The 17632-nt window shown below is 31.4% G+C and overlaps 1 protein-coding gene across 2 annotated transcripts in view; it reads left to right on the top strand.

Moving 5' to 3' along the window:
* LOC145323275 (3',5'-cyclic-AMP phosphodiesterase 4C-like) overlaps window positions 1–17632 on the top strand; it is a 325817-nt gene that overhangs the window by 30193 nt on the left and 277992 nt on the right. The window contains exon 1 of one of the 2 annotated variants that reach the window (XM_080165748.1): window positions 7618–7750. The exons of the other annotated variant lie outside the window; for it this stretch is intronic. The gene's annotated coding sequence lies outside the window, so the exon portion shown is untranslated. Of the gene's footprint in view, window positions 1–7617; window positions 7751–17632 lie in introns of those variants that run through there. 2 annotated transcript variants of the gene reach the window in all.

Here is a 17632-nt window from a genome sequence, read left to right on the forward strand (position 1 = left end):
TTAAAAATCATTCTTTGGTTGTCGCTTCTAGTCCCTGCCTTTTGTTTGAAAGTAAAGTTGTGCTGGATATTCTTGTTCTGTTGACCGCCAGGTTAATCATGGAAGAAGACAAGGTCTTCCCTCCCCATGACAAGAGGATGGAGAAGAAAAAGGGGAAGGAAAATGAGAAGACCAATTCTTCAAGACTGGATATGATTCCAACTAAAGATATTCTAGGAATTGCTTTTATATAAAAGTAAAATTTTAGCAACGGTACTACTTTGTAATAATAGTGTATATATTTTCTTCTGTAATGCACTGCATGTTTAGGTTTCACATAATTATATACATTTTTGAAAGTTTTTAAAACTATGTGTAAAAATCTGTTTTTTTCTTTCTTTATGCTTAACTTCAGTTTTCCAATGAAAACAAAACTGAAACGCAATTACTTTCAGATTAGTTTCGCTACTTAAAATATTGTTTTTTTTTAAAAGGTATTTGTTTTGTAAATTGGACAAATTAAAAGCAATAGTTAATCCAGACTTGATTGATCGAGTGGAGAAGTCTCGCGATGCTATGGACAAAAGAAACAATATTGATAAAGTTGAGAATGGAGAAGTTAAATGTAATATCAATGCAAACAAAACTGAGAATAAAAAAGAAGAAACAAGGCTTGGTGGATTGAACAAGGAAATTAATACTTAATATCTGCTATAAAATTTATTGGATTTTTTTTATACGTAAGTCTGTGCAAATCAATATATCCTTATAAAAAAGTAACAGGAAGTTTTTATGTATTTTTATTCTTTGTTGTTTTACACATATTTTCCATACCATGCTTAATATTTAGTTTGGTTACTTAATACATTTAGGGTTGAAGGGTACATTGGACTTTAAATTTCATTAGTCTCCAAAGTGTCATAAATTGAATTTTTCATTCATTAAAGGTTAAAAATTTTGACGACTTTTTTTGATTAGGTCTTACAAATCTTCAGTGTCCAAACTTTTCTAATAATAAGTTTTTATCTAATAAAGGAGTAACTTTGTTGATCGTAATAGGGGTTTTTCAATCAGTATATCGTCCTTTAGCTTGTTCCGTAAGATTCCTGTACGCACAATTTTAAATACATTTAGTAGTAATCATGTTCAAATAAATCCGTAATTTTTATTATTTCTCTAAAGCAATCATGATTTTTTCTTTGAATTAAACCATTATCTTATTTTATGAACTTAGAACATAACACATAATAAATATAACAATTTTGAAATAATATGTAAAACAAATTTCTTCTTGTGCAATAATGAAATTTGCAAAAAGACTAATTTTTATTACAATGAAACTAATAAGGGTTTTCATTAAAAAGTTTATGGAAGAAAAAGAAAAAGATGGACTTCAGTAATAACAGGGATCTAAAAAAGATTGATGTTAATCTCCAATGATGATACACAAAATTACCCCTTCTTTAGATTACAATTAGTGGTTGATTTATTTTAAGGACACTCAACTTAATGAACCAAACAATCATAATTCAATTAAACTTCCCAAAGTCGCTAAGCCAACGAAAATAATAGTTATTTCTCGCATCGTATTATAAACGGCTTTCCGCGGATATAGAATGTACAATTAAAAGATTAAAACTAGTTTTTTTAGCCACGAGATGCCGGAGGCACCGGCTAAAAAAACTGGTTTTCATCTTTTGATTGTACATTTTTATATTCGTAGAAAGCTGGATATAATACGATGCTAGACATAGTTTTTTCGTATGGATGAGAACCGGTTCCTATCCACCGGATTCAAATGAATACGAGAAAACATTATTATTAAACTTTGAGGACTAGTGAAAAAGCAAAATGTCCCCTCCCTCCGTAAGTAAAAAATTGAAAAGGGATAAATAAAATTCTTTTTCCTACAAAAAAAATATATTATTTTGCTAAATGATTATGTTGTATTCAAAACTATTTTTTGGCAGCGTCAGATACAATTTGCCAAATATACAGGGATATTGTACTGTAAGACAAATTTTAAACTCATTTTTTTTTGTCAATTGGGATGCAATTCTTCTTGCAGATAAAAATTTGCATGCATTTTTTTTGGTATTATGTTGTGCCAAATCATTATCTACTTGCGGAAAAGATGAAGAAAATATTTTGTTTTGGTAAAAATATTTTTTTTCTAATTTAATTTCCTTTTATCCCTGAAACTTGATATTAATAAAGAGAGAAAAAGGTTGATAAAAACTGTCCCAACTTTTTCCCAATAATTAAACTTTGATGGATAGTTGGATATTTTTTTTGTAAATTGAGAAAAATAGGAAATTAAAGGTTAACTATGAATGATAACATTTATTATTTTACATTATCAATCAAATATAGGGTAAAATAATAGTTTAGGACTTAAGTTCTTCCTCTTCACAATCTTACATTTCTTGGAAATGTAAATTTATCGCATGATATTACAGTCAGTTTTCCGTGGATGATAAAATTAAAAATCATATTTATTTCTGTTCTGTTGGCCCTGAGGGTCTGAAGGCCCGGACCAACAAAGATGGGCTTGATTTTATTTTATTTTTTTTATAGAAAATTGTAGAAATGCAATTCTGTACATATATTTTCAATATAAGTGGTCGAAACCGGTTTTTATCCAGCGGAAATGAATTGGATCCGAAACCCTACTAGACAATCTATCTAAAAAAATTATTATACAATTTTGTTGATCAGAATTAAGATTACAATCTTATTTACTATAACACATGGAATATAAATTTAGTTTGATACAAAACTAGGATAAATACATTTTTAAAATTAGATTTTAATTTGAAAAGTTAGTTTGGCTGTGACGTAAGAGTGAAGTAAAGACTTACCTTTAATCAGGGACAAGGATATAGCGACGAAAGAAACTGTAATTGCCTCTAACTTTTCCGATTCTCAATCCGCTCGTTACCTGGTAGGCGATAGGTTCGAAGCTCGGGCCATCCCGCGTGATTACTAAAGGCAATAAAAATGGTTGCGTCTGCTACTTATGTCTTGACCAAAACTGGAAAAATTCATTACGTTGTACACATAAGATTTTCAGACAAAGGATGTGAAATCCAATAGTTAGTTGTTTCTGTGACGTTTGGTCGCGTAACCATTCACTTTAATAGCAAGGTGTATTGGTTCAGTGATACACCATGATAAGATCTAATGATTTATCTTGTTCTCTCTAGGTTATTAAGGTCAGTGAATATTTATTGACAATCACATTGGAGGAAAATTTTTTTAAGGTTAAGTGTACTATCCCTGGACCTTGAAAGCAAAAAATAAAGTTGTTTTGGTTAAACTTTAAACAAAGTTCTTGGATTAGCATAGACTATTCAATACATGTACATTTTTTTATTCATTACCACGGATCATGTGCCTATGGCATTGTATTAAAGACAATTTTCTACGAATATTAAAATAAAAATCCTAAAATTAATACCAGTTTTGACCGAGGGGTTTTTTAAAATCTTATATTTTCTATTTATTATCCGCGGAAAGCTGCCTATAACACGATTTTATAGATTTAAAACTTTGCATGGTGATTCCTGTAGTAGTTAGGTACGATTTAGAAAGCGTAGCATTTTTATAATCGTTACCAGAATGTCCGTACGTTCATGTTAATCAAGGTAATTTTTTACTTTTTTTAACAACAAATTTTTATGTGATAAAATTATGCGATTGATCTGATTTTTGAAATACTGATTCCTAGGACAACAAAGTACAATGCTATAGGAGAAGAATCTCTCAAGTCCTAAAAACGTAAGTATGTCCTTGAACATTATTCTGTATTTAAGCAGTTTTTAAACAAATCTACTTACAATTTTGATTCGACATTTATACATTTATGTTATGATTTTTCATTTCTGACACTCTACAAATGTTAATGTTCGTTTGTCCTAGCGTTTCAGAGTTTCCCTTTTATGGATGTTGTCATCCATTTTTATATTAATTTTGGCCCATATATTCTTATACAAAATATTCTTATGTATCTTTCATGCAAAATTATTTAAAGATTTAAAAAGTTTAATTATGTAAGATAGATCTAGATCTGAATTATATAAAATAATATGTAATCTATGTAAATTTGTTATGTACATTAAATTTATTAACAAAGTTTTGTTCCAAAATCGTCAACTCAGGATAAAAATTCCATACTTTTTACTAGTCAAGCAAAATTGTTTTTGTTCTTTTTTTCTATTTATAAAATCTGCTTATTTTGTTTGAGAAAAATCGAATAATAGGAATTTTCTCTGTATCCGCGGTCAATACATATTATTTAGTAATTTACAATGAATATAAGGTTAAAAGAGAAAGGAGAAAAATTTTAAAAATTCTCCTTACGTTTTTTCTTAGTGATTGAGAATATACTAGGCAGTTTGTTTGTTAACACAAGCAGACGACAAAAACTTAATTTGCCATGCAAACTAATTATTGACATTTGATTTGATAAAATGTAAAAAGTTGAAATGGGATTACTTGAAATTGTGTGTTACACATTGCTGATTCAATATTATTGTATTATCCTCTATAAATCCAAGATTACTCTTAGCTATGCAGAATAACAAGAAAGTCTTTCCACGAAATTTTATAATCCTTTGATAGAAAATGAATAATTATTCTGAATAATTGTATATAGATGAATGGACAGGTGATATATAGGTGCTTTTACACGAAATGCCTGTTGAGCACTGATACTTAAAGTGTATTATTATTTGGCCATGAAAGTCTTTCCAGTATGACTTCGAAATTGATTAATGTCAGCTGGATTAGAACCGATTGTCAGCCATGATAAAAATCATGTACTGCATCGTAATACTGATTTTTCTACGAATAATAAAATAATACATGTTTTGTTAGACCAGGCCTTCCGCGGAAAGCTGTCTATAATTCGATGCAATAAATAACTATTATAGCTTTTACTTTTATAAAATGGTAATAACATTAACCATTTGTAAATAATTTAAACTTTAATCCCATTTTAAAAGCCTAAATATTAAGTATAGATTTAAATAGGAGAACCTAAAATTAAAATTTCTGCGGCGGCAGCACTCGGAGGCGGCGTTGCTCCGCCAGCGGAGCTGTTTCAATGTTCTCAGCACTGTCGGAGAAAGTATAGAGGCGGACGTACTTGTGGCTGTTCAACCTCCGCAAACATCTTCAGGTATTTCTTATAGCATAACCCAGGAATCTTAGGCGTTAAGACAATGGCCGATAAATTGATATACATTCCCAATAATTTTAAACAAAATTACCCCTACTGAAGATCATAATTAGTGGTTGAAACTATTTGACATTCAACTTAATAAACAAACAATATAAAATCAAAGTCCCCAAAGTTGTTGAGCCAACTAATAATAAAACTTGACTATAAAACTTTGGAGACTAGTGTAATAAATATTCCAATGTCCCTTTCCTCCCTGAGCACGGGTCCGGAGAAAAAAAGTAGGCTTTTTGTCCTTTAAAATCTTGCTAAGCATTGAACTGATTATTTTCTTCAAGTTTCACATAGGTCCCATGATAGTATAGGCTATTTCACCTTTAACTGTCTTTTGATTGTATCTTTTTCTGCCAACAACCTCCCCTTCACCTTCAATTTCGACCAGAGAGCTCAACCAACTTATGATTAATTGGGGGCCTTGCACTTATGGCTAATTAGTACGGTTTTTCATTCCCCTGAGAGTGCTCTAGTTCAGCCTAATACCTGACCGAACGAGCATATATATTCATAGACACAGTGTTTCGCCCTTTTAGGGCTCATCAGTATGGCTCAATTCATCAGAGTTAATTTTTGCACGTGGCGGAGCTTGAACCGGGAACCCTTAGATTACCAGGCCAACACCCTACCCATTGCGCCATTACCCCATGATGAGTAAGAAAAGAAATTTCGACCAGAGAGCTCAACCAACTTATGATTAGTTGGGGGCCTTGCACTTATGGCTAATTAGTACGGTTTTTCATTCCCCTGAGAGTGCTCTAGTTCAGCCTAATACCTGTAGTATATTTATTTACCTTGTTTCTGTACACTATTATCTCTCAATTATAAGAGAGCCGTACAGTACAGTTCATATTTATCTTTAATCTATTTATAGATACAGCGTAATATTTATATACCTGAAGGATTATTAAAAGCGAAGTTTCTCTAAAATATAAACTGCTTGTTGCACTGTTAGTATAATATAAATGTCCATACAAACATTATGACACTGCTTTATTAAAATCAGCATAGCTTTTTTTGTAAAATATTCTTTCGCTTTTGGTCTTTATTTTAATAATGATAAGTGGCTTCGCCCATTGTATAGGTTTAGAAAGGTCTGGCGGGTTTGAGATGTAAAATTATCGGGGACGGGGTCATACATGTAAAGGCAGGTTTCGAATTTATTCCCCCTCTAAAATAGCCTTAATCCTTTCTTAAAATTCTCCAGAAATTGGGAAATGAGAGGTCTAGCCGTTAACGAGATTTTAGCAGACATAAATACATATATATATTTGTTATTTTAGTATGAAAGCTTGTCATTCTTGTTTACTTTGTTATGAATATTATCAATATTTGTTATAACTGTTAGAAAGTGTATAAAGTTTAGAATGTAAAAACAACTCTTGCAAATTCAAAACAATAATTTTCTTTTCAATAAAGAATTCTTTTACTTTTAAATTATTCAACATGTATTGTTTGTATATGTATTGAGTTTATTCCAAATTCTATATTCTTTTACTAGCGGATACGTACTTATAGGCCTATCTACTGTAATTATAAAAAAATAAAGGGTTTTAAAACATTTAAGTTAAGGTTTTTTTTCCTTCGTCGATTTTTCTCGGAAGGTATCTTCTTAAAAACAGTTAGAAAGCTTCCCATGCCCTACTCAAAGCTTCACTATAAAGAAGAACCACTTCGAAATCTGAAGCTAAAGACACCACATAAACATTCTGATACTTTTAATATTGATAAACAAGTATGACAATATCCAGAAGTACATACAAGATAACGAAAAGAAGGAATTTTGATAATGTTTATCAACTTAAAGATCGGGGGGAGGGGGTAGTAAGGAATGCGTCCACCTTTTTGATTTTTATTTGACTGTATTTTTTTTACAGAATCGACCTCGTCCTCAGAGGCTATTCTGATTACAAGCGTGGAGGACATGGACATTGAGATGAAGCACGACAGAGATATGGACATGGAGGTGGAGAGGATATACATGATGCAGGCAGAGGACAACAAGAAGGCCTACCTCAGGAATTGAACATTTACTTGATGGCCGGAACTTAAAACGCAAAGCATACATTTATATGTGTTTTGTAAAATATCCCCCACTCTCATTGATCTATTGTTTTTATAAAGAAAGAAATTAGTTCTTTTTATCGTGGGATTTTTTTCTCGGGGCCATGTTTAAATTTGGGGTTGTCGCAACCCTCTCACATAATCATTAACCCTTATAGGACAAATTTAAAACTTTCCTAAAAATTGCTAAGTTATTGGTCCTACTGGTACAAGATCTTAGCGGATTATTGTACTTATAGATATAAATCCTGGTACTTTAATTAAAGATAGAGAATGAGTCTTCAAGTAAATATTCAATGATCTTAGGAAACACTCAGTCTCGGTATTGGGGTTGGAGAAGGGTGGTGGGAGCGGCAACTGTGCCCCCTCCACTACGACCAGTTCGCCAGCCGCGTCCGCAGGATCGCTGCGGACCTGGCCGCGCTGGTTTCTGGGCCGCAGCAGATCCGCGTACATTCATCCAGTAACAAGGTATATTATTTAACCAAAAATAGTAACAAGAGCTGAAATGGGTAAACTATGTATAAATGAGGAAAGAAAAGCAAGAAATTAAACTGTTTCAACAAGAGAACCTTTAGGAAACAAGGCAGCTAAAGCAGAGATGTAATTATAGAGTATTTTAAAAGAAAAAGTAGTAAATGGACAAAGTGTCTCAAAAATCAGCCATGTAACGTCATACAAATGAGGGAGATGAGAGGTGAAGTGGGAAAGAAAAACCCTAAAAAGAGATGGATAATCCATCAGTTTTTTGACGTCACATGGCTGATTTTTTAGACTCTTTGTCCAGTTACGAAAAAGTATGGCTTATTTAGCTAAAAGATTTTGCTCTTAATTAGACAAGCGAGCATTAGTTATTACAATCAATAATACAAAGTAGTACGATGTCTGTCTGTCTGTCTGTCTGTCCGTCCGTCCGTCCGTCCGTCTGAAGCTTAAGATCTCGGTAACCACTAAACCGATCGGATTCTACTCTTGAGGGTATATACCTATTGGTCCTGTGGTGGTTTTAAGCTTTTTTTTGGGGGGGTGGGACACCCCTGACACCCCCAAAAACAAAAAAATCCCCCCCTTATTTTTTATTTTGCTCTGCTACAGGCTGCCACAGGCTGCCCTTTATTATTTTTTATTCCAGCATTTATTTTGAATGAAAGAATAGCAACATTCTCTCACTAAAAACAATAAATATAATTTTTTTTTATCCCTCTTGGGGCAAAGCCCCTAGAGGCTAGGGACGAAGCCGCTAGTGTATAAAAAAGAGTTTGATTTGACTTTAAGATAAAACTGTGAATTTCTCTTGTAAAATTGCAAAAAGATTTAGATATTCTTTTAACGTGGATCATACATTTTTTGTACATTTCTATTTGAATAAGCTACATTTCTTTATTTCCTTTTTTTTCCCGATATATCTCTTATTGAGTTAAAGGGTTATATGTTATATATACATTGTACAATGTATATAATTGTATTCTAACTTCCTAGGGCAATATCACTGCATTTATAAGAAGAAAACAATCCTACCCCCCCTCATCCGCTTTAACTTTAAGATAAAAAGGGATAGATCCGCTGGTAATATTAACGAAAATGCGCGAAAAACGCTGATTTCACCGATTTTTTTTTCAGCTAGGTACAACCTATACATTACTTTTCGGTGCTACTGTAGATTAAGCCTTCTTATTTGAGCTATGACGATCGTAACGTTCAGCCGTTTTGTCACTTGCATCCTGAAAAGTTGTAGGAAATATTATTAATTTGGACTGTGTCCAAATAGTCCCTGGAACCCTGATACATTTTATTGTTATTCATTTTTCTATTAGGACATGAGAATTAACAACTTTTTATATTGTGAACTAAATCGTTTTGGGGGTTGGGCTCATTTTAACAGAAAGGATACTTCGCCATGAATACTTTATCTCCCATGAGAACAAGTTAACCTACCACTTCTACACACACAAACACACACATACATATACAATACATACATATATACACACACACATACACTCTTCAGCTAAATTATATTTCAATTTCTGTAATTGTTCTTTCATTACATAATTGAAGTAATGTTTTACAGATTAATATTAGATGTTTTAAAGACCTAAAAAAACTTGTATGATACATGAATTATTTGGATGATTTTGTAAGTATGATTAAGATACAAGAACAATGTCTATGTTATATAATAATGAAAAGTCCGTGTGTACTACTAATGCAATCTACCTAAAATTTAGAGTAGCTCCGCTTCTGACAAATTGTCCACTGGCTTTGTATTATGTAATTAACACAAAACAAAAGAGTTGATCATTGTATTCTTACAATTGACGGCGTTTTCCCTCTCAATGTGTCATGATAACCATAGAACCCCCTAAATTATTTCAATTGAAATATAGGTCAGGTTAGGTCATGTAATACTGGGTAGCAATACAGGGTTACAACAATGCAGGTACAGGTTTCGCTGGATTAGGACCTCCCGCAGAAATTAGTAATAGAAAAAAACTACATATACTCTCTCTATTATTTTCAATAAAAAATAAGGAGGAGGGTCAGTGCTCAACAGACTAGGACGATTACTAGATTAACTTATACATTCAATAAAAACAAAACACTATCATAGACCTCGACATGTTTCAAGTCATAAATCTACAAATGATAATACTATTATGCATACTAGCGGCTTCGCCCCTAGCCTACAGAGGCTTTGCAACAAGAGGTAATTTAAAAAAAATAGTACTACTGGAGCTGCCACCATTAATTTCAAATAATTTTTAAAAATGGGGGGGATTTTTTTTTCGTTTTGGAGGGGTTGGGGGTGTCCCATCCCCCTAGAAAATAGCATTAAACTACTACAAGGACAGTAGGAATAGGAGTAGAATCCGATCGGTTCAGTGGTTACCGAGATCTTAGGGGACTGACAGACAGACGGACAGACATCAAGCTACTTTGTATTATAGATTAATATTAGTTTACAATCCTTTTTATAAAAGGAACAAGATGAACCGATATGGTTTTCCTTTGTAGTGAAGCTTCTGATTAGTCCAGGGAATGTTTATAACTATTTTAAGAGAGAGTACTACCACCCTCTCAAGAAAAATCGTCCTAGAAAAAATTAACCTCCCAAAATATTTTTTCTTTCTTTTTTATTATGGAATTAAAAGTAAAGGTTGCGTTGAAACCCCCCTCCCCACCCCCCATCTACATTTAGGTGTTCTTTAGAACTATAGTAAAGAAATTTTAATAACCAATATCTAAACTGCATTTAGACCCTACAAAAAGATTTATCTATAGAAAAAGTTTCAAAAATAGTGTGTAAAAGATTTACCCTCTTATTCTCTCCCTTTCTACCAATCTACAATTTATATCTTTATATTTAGAAAAGTTTTTTTTACAGGATTTCCTTCTTTCTGTTTTTTGACCCCAATAACAAAAGATTCAATAATAGTACATTGAAAGTTAAATTTATCTTCCCGAAATTATCAAATACAGAATTTATTATATTATTTTCTAAATTTAGGGAAAATATAATGTGTTCTATCCCCCCTCCCCTCCTCCCTATACTACATTTTAGCTATCAAAGACAGGATCTAGATTATAAGAGAAGATTATTTTTTTGTTCCAATGTTCATTCTGTGCTAAAAGCCCCTAAAATGAATTATTAGATTGAATTACATATATAAAAGATTTCTACCTAAAATTAATAAAAACAGCTATAAACATAAGTATAGAGATGAACTAGTTTTGGGCGAAAAGAAGGAACATATTTCGTCCACTCTCACAATTTAGGATTGTGTTTTAATATTTGATGTTGACTGAGCCGGCTGGCTGACTTGGGCTTGGGTTGGCCAATTTATATGTTTCCGACTTCCTAAAATAGAGAATTGAATCTTTACATCACGTGTGTTTTTACTGTTTTAGTTCGGAGGTTTATTTTTATTGCTGATTTTTTTGAGATAGCCAGTTGCAAAACTTTAAATATACCGACTGCAAATGAAAAAAATGACTAAAATTTTATTGGTGGGTTGTAAAACCTTCAGCTGTTATAATCAAATTGACAATGACCGATTTGTGTCAAAAAGGATCCATGTGACAACATAAAAATGAGGGATTATCCATCTCTTTTTAGAGGTTTTCTTTCCCACTTCTCCTCTCAACTTCATCATTTTGATGACGTCACATGGATAATTTTTGACACAATTTGGTCTTTGTCATCAAATTCATCAAAAACAAAGCTTCCTGCTTTATTCTAACACAGTTAGTTTTGATTTTTATGACCATTGTACATAATCTTCCTTGTTATTTATTTATAACCTTAAATAAATACACCATGAAGTCACTATGCTATTCTTTCCCAACTTTCAAATCATATTAGATTCACCAATTTTACAGTCTCTGCTTTTCCTATTTCTATTTTTTAGCCTTGGAAATTTCCAAACGAGTAAAACAAAAGTTGCCATGTTAAAAAACAAGTCAGATCAGCGACTAGCGAGATTTTAAGTTATTGTAGACAGATCATAATTCTACTTTGTATTACATATTACTTATTTTTCAAATATTTTCAAAAAATTACAATAATAGTCCAAAAGAGTATTTATTTACAGAATTGCGAAATACCCAACTTGCAAAGAAGTGGAACCTGAATAATTTCGGAGGGTAAGGAGTGGGGGGTTGAAGAGGTGATTTGAAGGGAAAAATAAACTGCCTAGAAACCCCTTTTATTGTGAAATATCTAGAGAAAGGTTGAAGGCACTAGTATCCTTATACTAAAGTAACAGGATGTTTGTTTGTGTGTCTGTACCGAAGGATCTCGTTAACCGCTGAACCGATCGGGTTCTCCTTAACAGGGTAGATTCTCATAGGTCCTGGGAAGGTTTATAACTATTTTGGGGGAGGGTACCACCATCCTCCCAAGAGAAATCACAATAAAATAAAAAAAAAATTAAATATTCCTGCCGCATAGTGTCGATAGCGTATGAATGTCTCTACGTAGCGTAGTGGAGCTGCGTAGAAACATGAATTGACCAAAGATAGATTTTTAGAATTAAAAAAAAACATTTAAATGCCACTAGAGGCCTCTAGGGGCATAGCCGCTAGTAATATAAAAAGAACTGCCATATCTTTTTTAACAGAGAAGCATCATGGTTTTGAAACAGAGAAGCATCATGGTTTTAAAAACCCACAAATGTATTGAGACTAATATCTTAAATAGGAACAGAATAAATTCATTTTGTTTTTAGACTTGTGCAGACTAACTATTGATAGTTACATAGAAGATGCACCTCTGAAACTTTGAAAAAATCGATGTAAAACTTTCATTTTATGATTTTAAATGAAAAAAAAAATGTTGAGCAAAAAATAAGATTTTTTTATATCAGCAAACTATTTCTTTATTTGATTATAAAATAATTTTATTTTTTAACTTAAAGGGAAATCTTTGATTAAAATTTTTAATTATCTATAAGAAAAGAATATCACAAAATGAATAACCCATGTTGAAATTAATAATTATATCTAAATAATATGACAAATATTAATCAACAGTATTTTATCAAAATATGTATAAAACAAAGGTTATCAAGTATTTAATTACAAAGAGCATTTGTTTATTTTTCTTTTTACTTTTAAACCTCTTATTTGATCTGGAATCATCCCATATGATTTAAAAACAATATGACGATTATATTCTGCCCAAATTTATCGCATCATATTATAGACATGTTTCCGCAGAAAGTAAAATTAAAAATCATAAGGATAATTCTTGGTTTTATTGGGCCCGAAGGCACGAGCCACAAAAACTGTTATTCATTTTTTTAAATATTATCATTTAAAAATATTTATAATACAATACCTACATAATTTTTCAGTTTGGCTCAGAATCGTTTATAATCAAGCGGATATTAACCAGTTTAAAGCCATACTGTAAAAACTCTTACTGTACAAAAATTACCTGCGTACAATTTGTAATGCATACACCAATAATTAGATAAGAAGAAAAAAGTTTGTGTACAAGGTTGTAACTAGATGCAGTTCACATTTACCCTTTCACCCAACTTTTTCTTATTTTTGTTCATCTAAAAAAATAACTCATTTGTGCTATTTTTCTTGTTGCGTTGCATCTCTTCAAGCAAAGTTAAAAATGGTACCTACATAAATAGTAAGAGTAGGGGAAATGCCGTGGCCCATAACCAGGCTTAACTCATTACCAAGCAAAGTTAGAACTTCCAGACAAAGGTCGTGCAATTAATGGAATAGTTGTATATTAGACGAATGTTCGCTTTACACCACAATTATAAACAGGTGCAACCCATTTCCAAGCAAAGTTAAAACTTCCAGACAAAGGTCGTGCAATTAAAGGAATAGTTGTCTATCAGACCAATGTACGCTTTACACCACAATTATAAGACGCGAAGTATGTTTCAATGTGCATGAGGAGGTCTAGAACTCGAAGTGACACTAAGCCACCTAAAGGTCATCATCATCTCCTCAAGTGTCATGCTATCTCACTATTTTAACACATTTTTAAACGCTATTACTGACTAGCTTTTATAGAAAAGCCCTCACAAGGTGGTAGATGATTTTGATTTAATTCAATATTTGGAGTTTTGGGAGTGCTATTTATCTTTGAAAGGGTGGTTGGTGATGTACCCCATCCTCCCAGACATTAAAATAATCGTTCCTATCGGTTCCTGGAAACTTTACAAAAATCTTGATACTTTTTAATATAAACTAGCGGCTACGCCCCCTAGAAGCCTCTAGGTGCACTTAAGGTAGGAGGAGGAAAAGTCGACCTCATTCCATTTGAAATCTAAGTTTCAAAAGAGAAAAAGAAATTTTTTGGGGGGAGGGGGGTGAAGATACCCTCCCCAAAAATAGTTTAAAACCTTCCCAGGGCCTATAAGAAGCATCACTGTGAAGGAGAACAATATCGGTTCAGTGGTTAGTGAGATCCTTCGGGACAGACAAAACACGCTTACTACTGTATATAATAGGATGATAAAATATATTTTCTTGTCTAATTTGATATCATTTTATCCCTTATTATGACCAAGAGGTTGGAATAAGTTTAGAAAATAACTTTGACTTCTTCTAAAAGTTTCAGGTTTGCATGAATTTAGTGATTGGTCTATGAAAGAAAATATAAATCTTGCCCCATTATAACAGTCAAAGTCTGAAAGCAAATAGATATATTTAGGTAATCTTATCTCAAAATATTTGTATCTATCTCCCAAGTAGGCAAGGCCATACATATTTAGGGTTAGCATATTTGGCCTCTAAAAACAATGTATCATTATATCTGGTCTCAAAATTGATATATCTTCTATTTAACTATCTCTGTATCCCTATAAATTTTGGTATTTGGGGCAGCACGACCGTAACTGCACCATACACGGAGTTAAGATAGAATCAATAAGTTTCATTGCAGCGAGGCTGCTCGATAAATGCCTTAAGTAAGTTAGTTGGTAGGACTTCGGTGCGATCTTTATTATACTTAAACCTAGATAATTTTTAAAGAAAGAATTATATTTTTAAAGTTATTCTGCTCTAAACCTTAATACATATTAAATCTAAAAAAACTTTAGTATTAGCTTCGCGACTGCTTATAATGATAATTCTTGTCAGTGTACATCTTGTGTGTTTCTCCTTTAGTAAGTTTGACTTCATTTTTAGGATATTGACTTCCTAAGTATTTTTTCCTCTAAACTTTATTTCACACATTTATTTTTATATTCTATATTCTATTTGAGTTTATTTGTTTTGTAGTATAGTAGTTTTCACCATTTTAAATGGCATTTATTCCATTAGTAAAATTAATAAATTTTTTTCAATATTTTGTCCCAATTGCTTTATACACGAACTGACAATGACGAAGGTATTATGAAATAGTTTTTAATGGGAACTTTTATATTCATCTATAAAAGGTTTAAAATGACATGAAGGGAATTAAAACAAACAACTGTGTAGCGTACCATTTAGAGCATTCGCTCGTCGTCGAGCAAGTGATTAGTTCGAATCTTACCCTAAATCGCCAATCTTGTAAATCAAATAACTAACTAGTTTTAAATCTTTAATGTAATTTTCTTTCCTTGTATTTTTAAACAACAGTCCATTGTTCCTTCAAAATAACTTACAGTTTTTGCACAAGTTCCACTCAATAATAAGTATTATTTTGTTATTTTTGTAATAATGCATACAGGAAACATAAAGCCTATTAAAAATAATTTTTTCAAATTTTATTTTAAGTTTGGTTAGGTTAATTAAGAGTTAAAAGATAAGCACCAAAAAAAGTAAGATTAGGAAAAAGGGTTACAATTTTTCACTAATTATAGGTAAATTTTACGTGATTTCAAATATATCACAATTCATAACCACTGCAGTAACAGAAGAAATAATATTCATATGCAAGTTAATATGAAAGAAGTTTTTCAATATATTTCATTTTTAAACAAAAATGATTTTGTCATCTATCTCCAAGGATGGTTCACAATTATCTATAAAAATCTCGCTAACTGCTAAACTGATATGTTTCTTCTTTATAGTAAAGCTTCTTATAGATCCTCAGAAGGTTTATAGCTGTTTGGGAGGAGAATTTGCCCTCCCAATATAAATGAATTCTGAAAAAATACCCTTCCAATTTTTTAAAATTAATGGAAGGGAGTATTAGGCTTCATTGCGCCTCTCTTATTTAACAAATTGCCCCTAATAAAATGATGAAATACAGAAACAGATTCTGTTGAAAAAGAAATAGAAAAACATTTAAAATGTTTAAAGTGAATGATTGTGGATGTATTTCCTGTGGTAGGAAATAAGCGTGTCTCCATCAAAGTAAATTTATATTCATCTTAACGTTCCAGGGATAAAGGAACTTATGTTCCCATTTGTGTATTAGCTTTTCAATTTTGTGCTAATTAGTGGAATTATCATGTGTTTTGATCAAAGACCCTAAAATCAAAAGTCCATAGAATATAATAAGACCGTATTGGTATTTAGTAAGCAAAAGATGTTTTTTTTCTTGGATTTTTATTCTAAATTAATTGTCTTATAGAATCGTCCCATTTATATTTGAAGTAAGTTCTTTTTTTATATGCACATATATTGCATATCTTAACCGTCTTTTTCTTTACCTTTCAAAAAATGGCATGTCTAATATTTATAACTAGTTTAAGTTTTAATCAAACCAAATTAGAATTAAGACAAATTACAAGCAACATATAGCAATTGTAGAAAAACTATCAATGAGTGTTCAATATACATCACTTTAAAAAAAATCCTCCAATCTTTTATTTATGATAATGATTTCTATTTGCCTTTTACTTTATCCTCGTAACAAAGTTTTGGTAAATCAAGAGATTTTGATAGCAAACATAACATAAGTAAACAGTAATTTATAAGGTTTATTGAAAACAATTATTTGTAGCTAAAATATATATTTGTTGTCGATTGGTAACATTTTTTAAAATCAGTAAAAGATTTTTAACATGCAATATAGCCTTAAAACTGACCAAAACCATTTAATAGTTATTTCTCGCATCGTATTATAAACGGCTTTCCGCGGATATAGAAAGCTGGATATAATACGATGCTAGACATAGTTTTTTCGTATTGATGAGAACCGGTTCCTAGCCACCGGATTCGAATAAATACGAGAAATAACATTAAGCTTCTTTATTATATAGGATAGAAATAAAGTAACAAATGAAAAGGTTATTTAATGTTATTATATCAATAAATTTACTAGAAGCATTTTTTACATAAATTATTTATGGATGATATTATAATAATATTTAGGAAAATTTTTCCTCAAAGCGTAGCTGCTATATAAATGTTTTTTTGTACATCTATCTAAAAAAGCATTTACTTTAAATTAAATCAAATGCATATTTTCAAATATTCGAATATCAATCTTTGAAAATAAGAATTAATCACATAAGGTTTTAGTCATTTTCAAGAAAAAGTTTTATTTTTTATTCCTGCGCTATATAATTGCCCTTGTAAATATGCATTTGATATTGGACGCTTCTTTTCATGTATTTACTTTTAATCAACATATGAAAGGAACGATACAGTAATTTAAGGATCTGATTCTTTTTCCGGTTCTGTACTTTAAACCACATCCTTTCTTTAGCTTAATTTTTTCCTCTTCCTACATTAATATAAATTGGTATATTAGGTTTTTCTGGTAGTAGAATGAACAAATGTTAATACGTTTAAGTATCAGCCAATGAGCCCTGCTATTAGTATGTCAATAATATGTCAGTAATTGCCATCTAAAGAAAATGTGTTTTTACGACATATTCTATTTAAATCTTATGCTACTGATTAACATAATTTTTAAAATAATTATATTTCAGTGTAAGATTGTGA

Source organism: Acartia tonsa, chromosome 1 (assembly GCF_053477335.1).
Source record: "Acartia tonsa isolate MP-2025a chromosome 1, ASM5347733v1, whole genome shotgun sequence".
NCBI lineage: Eukaryota > Metazoa > Arthropoda > Copepoda > Calanoida > Acartiidae > Acartia > Acartia tonsa.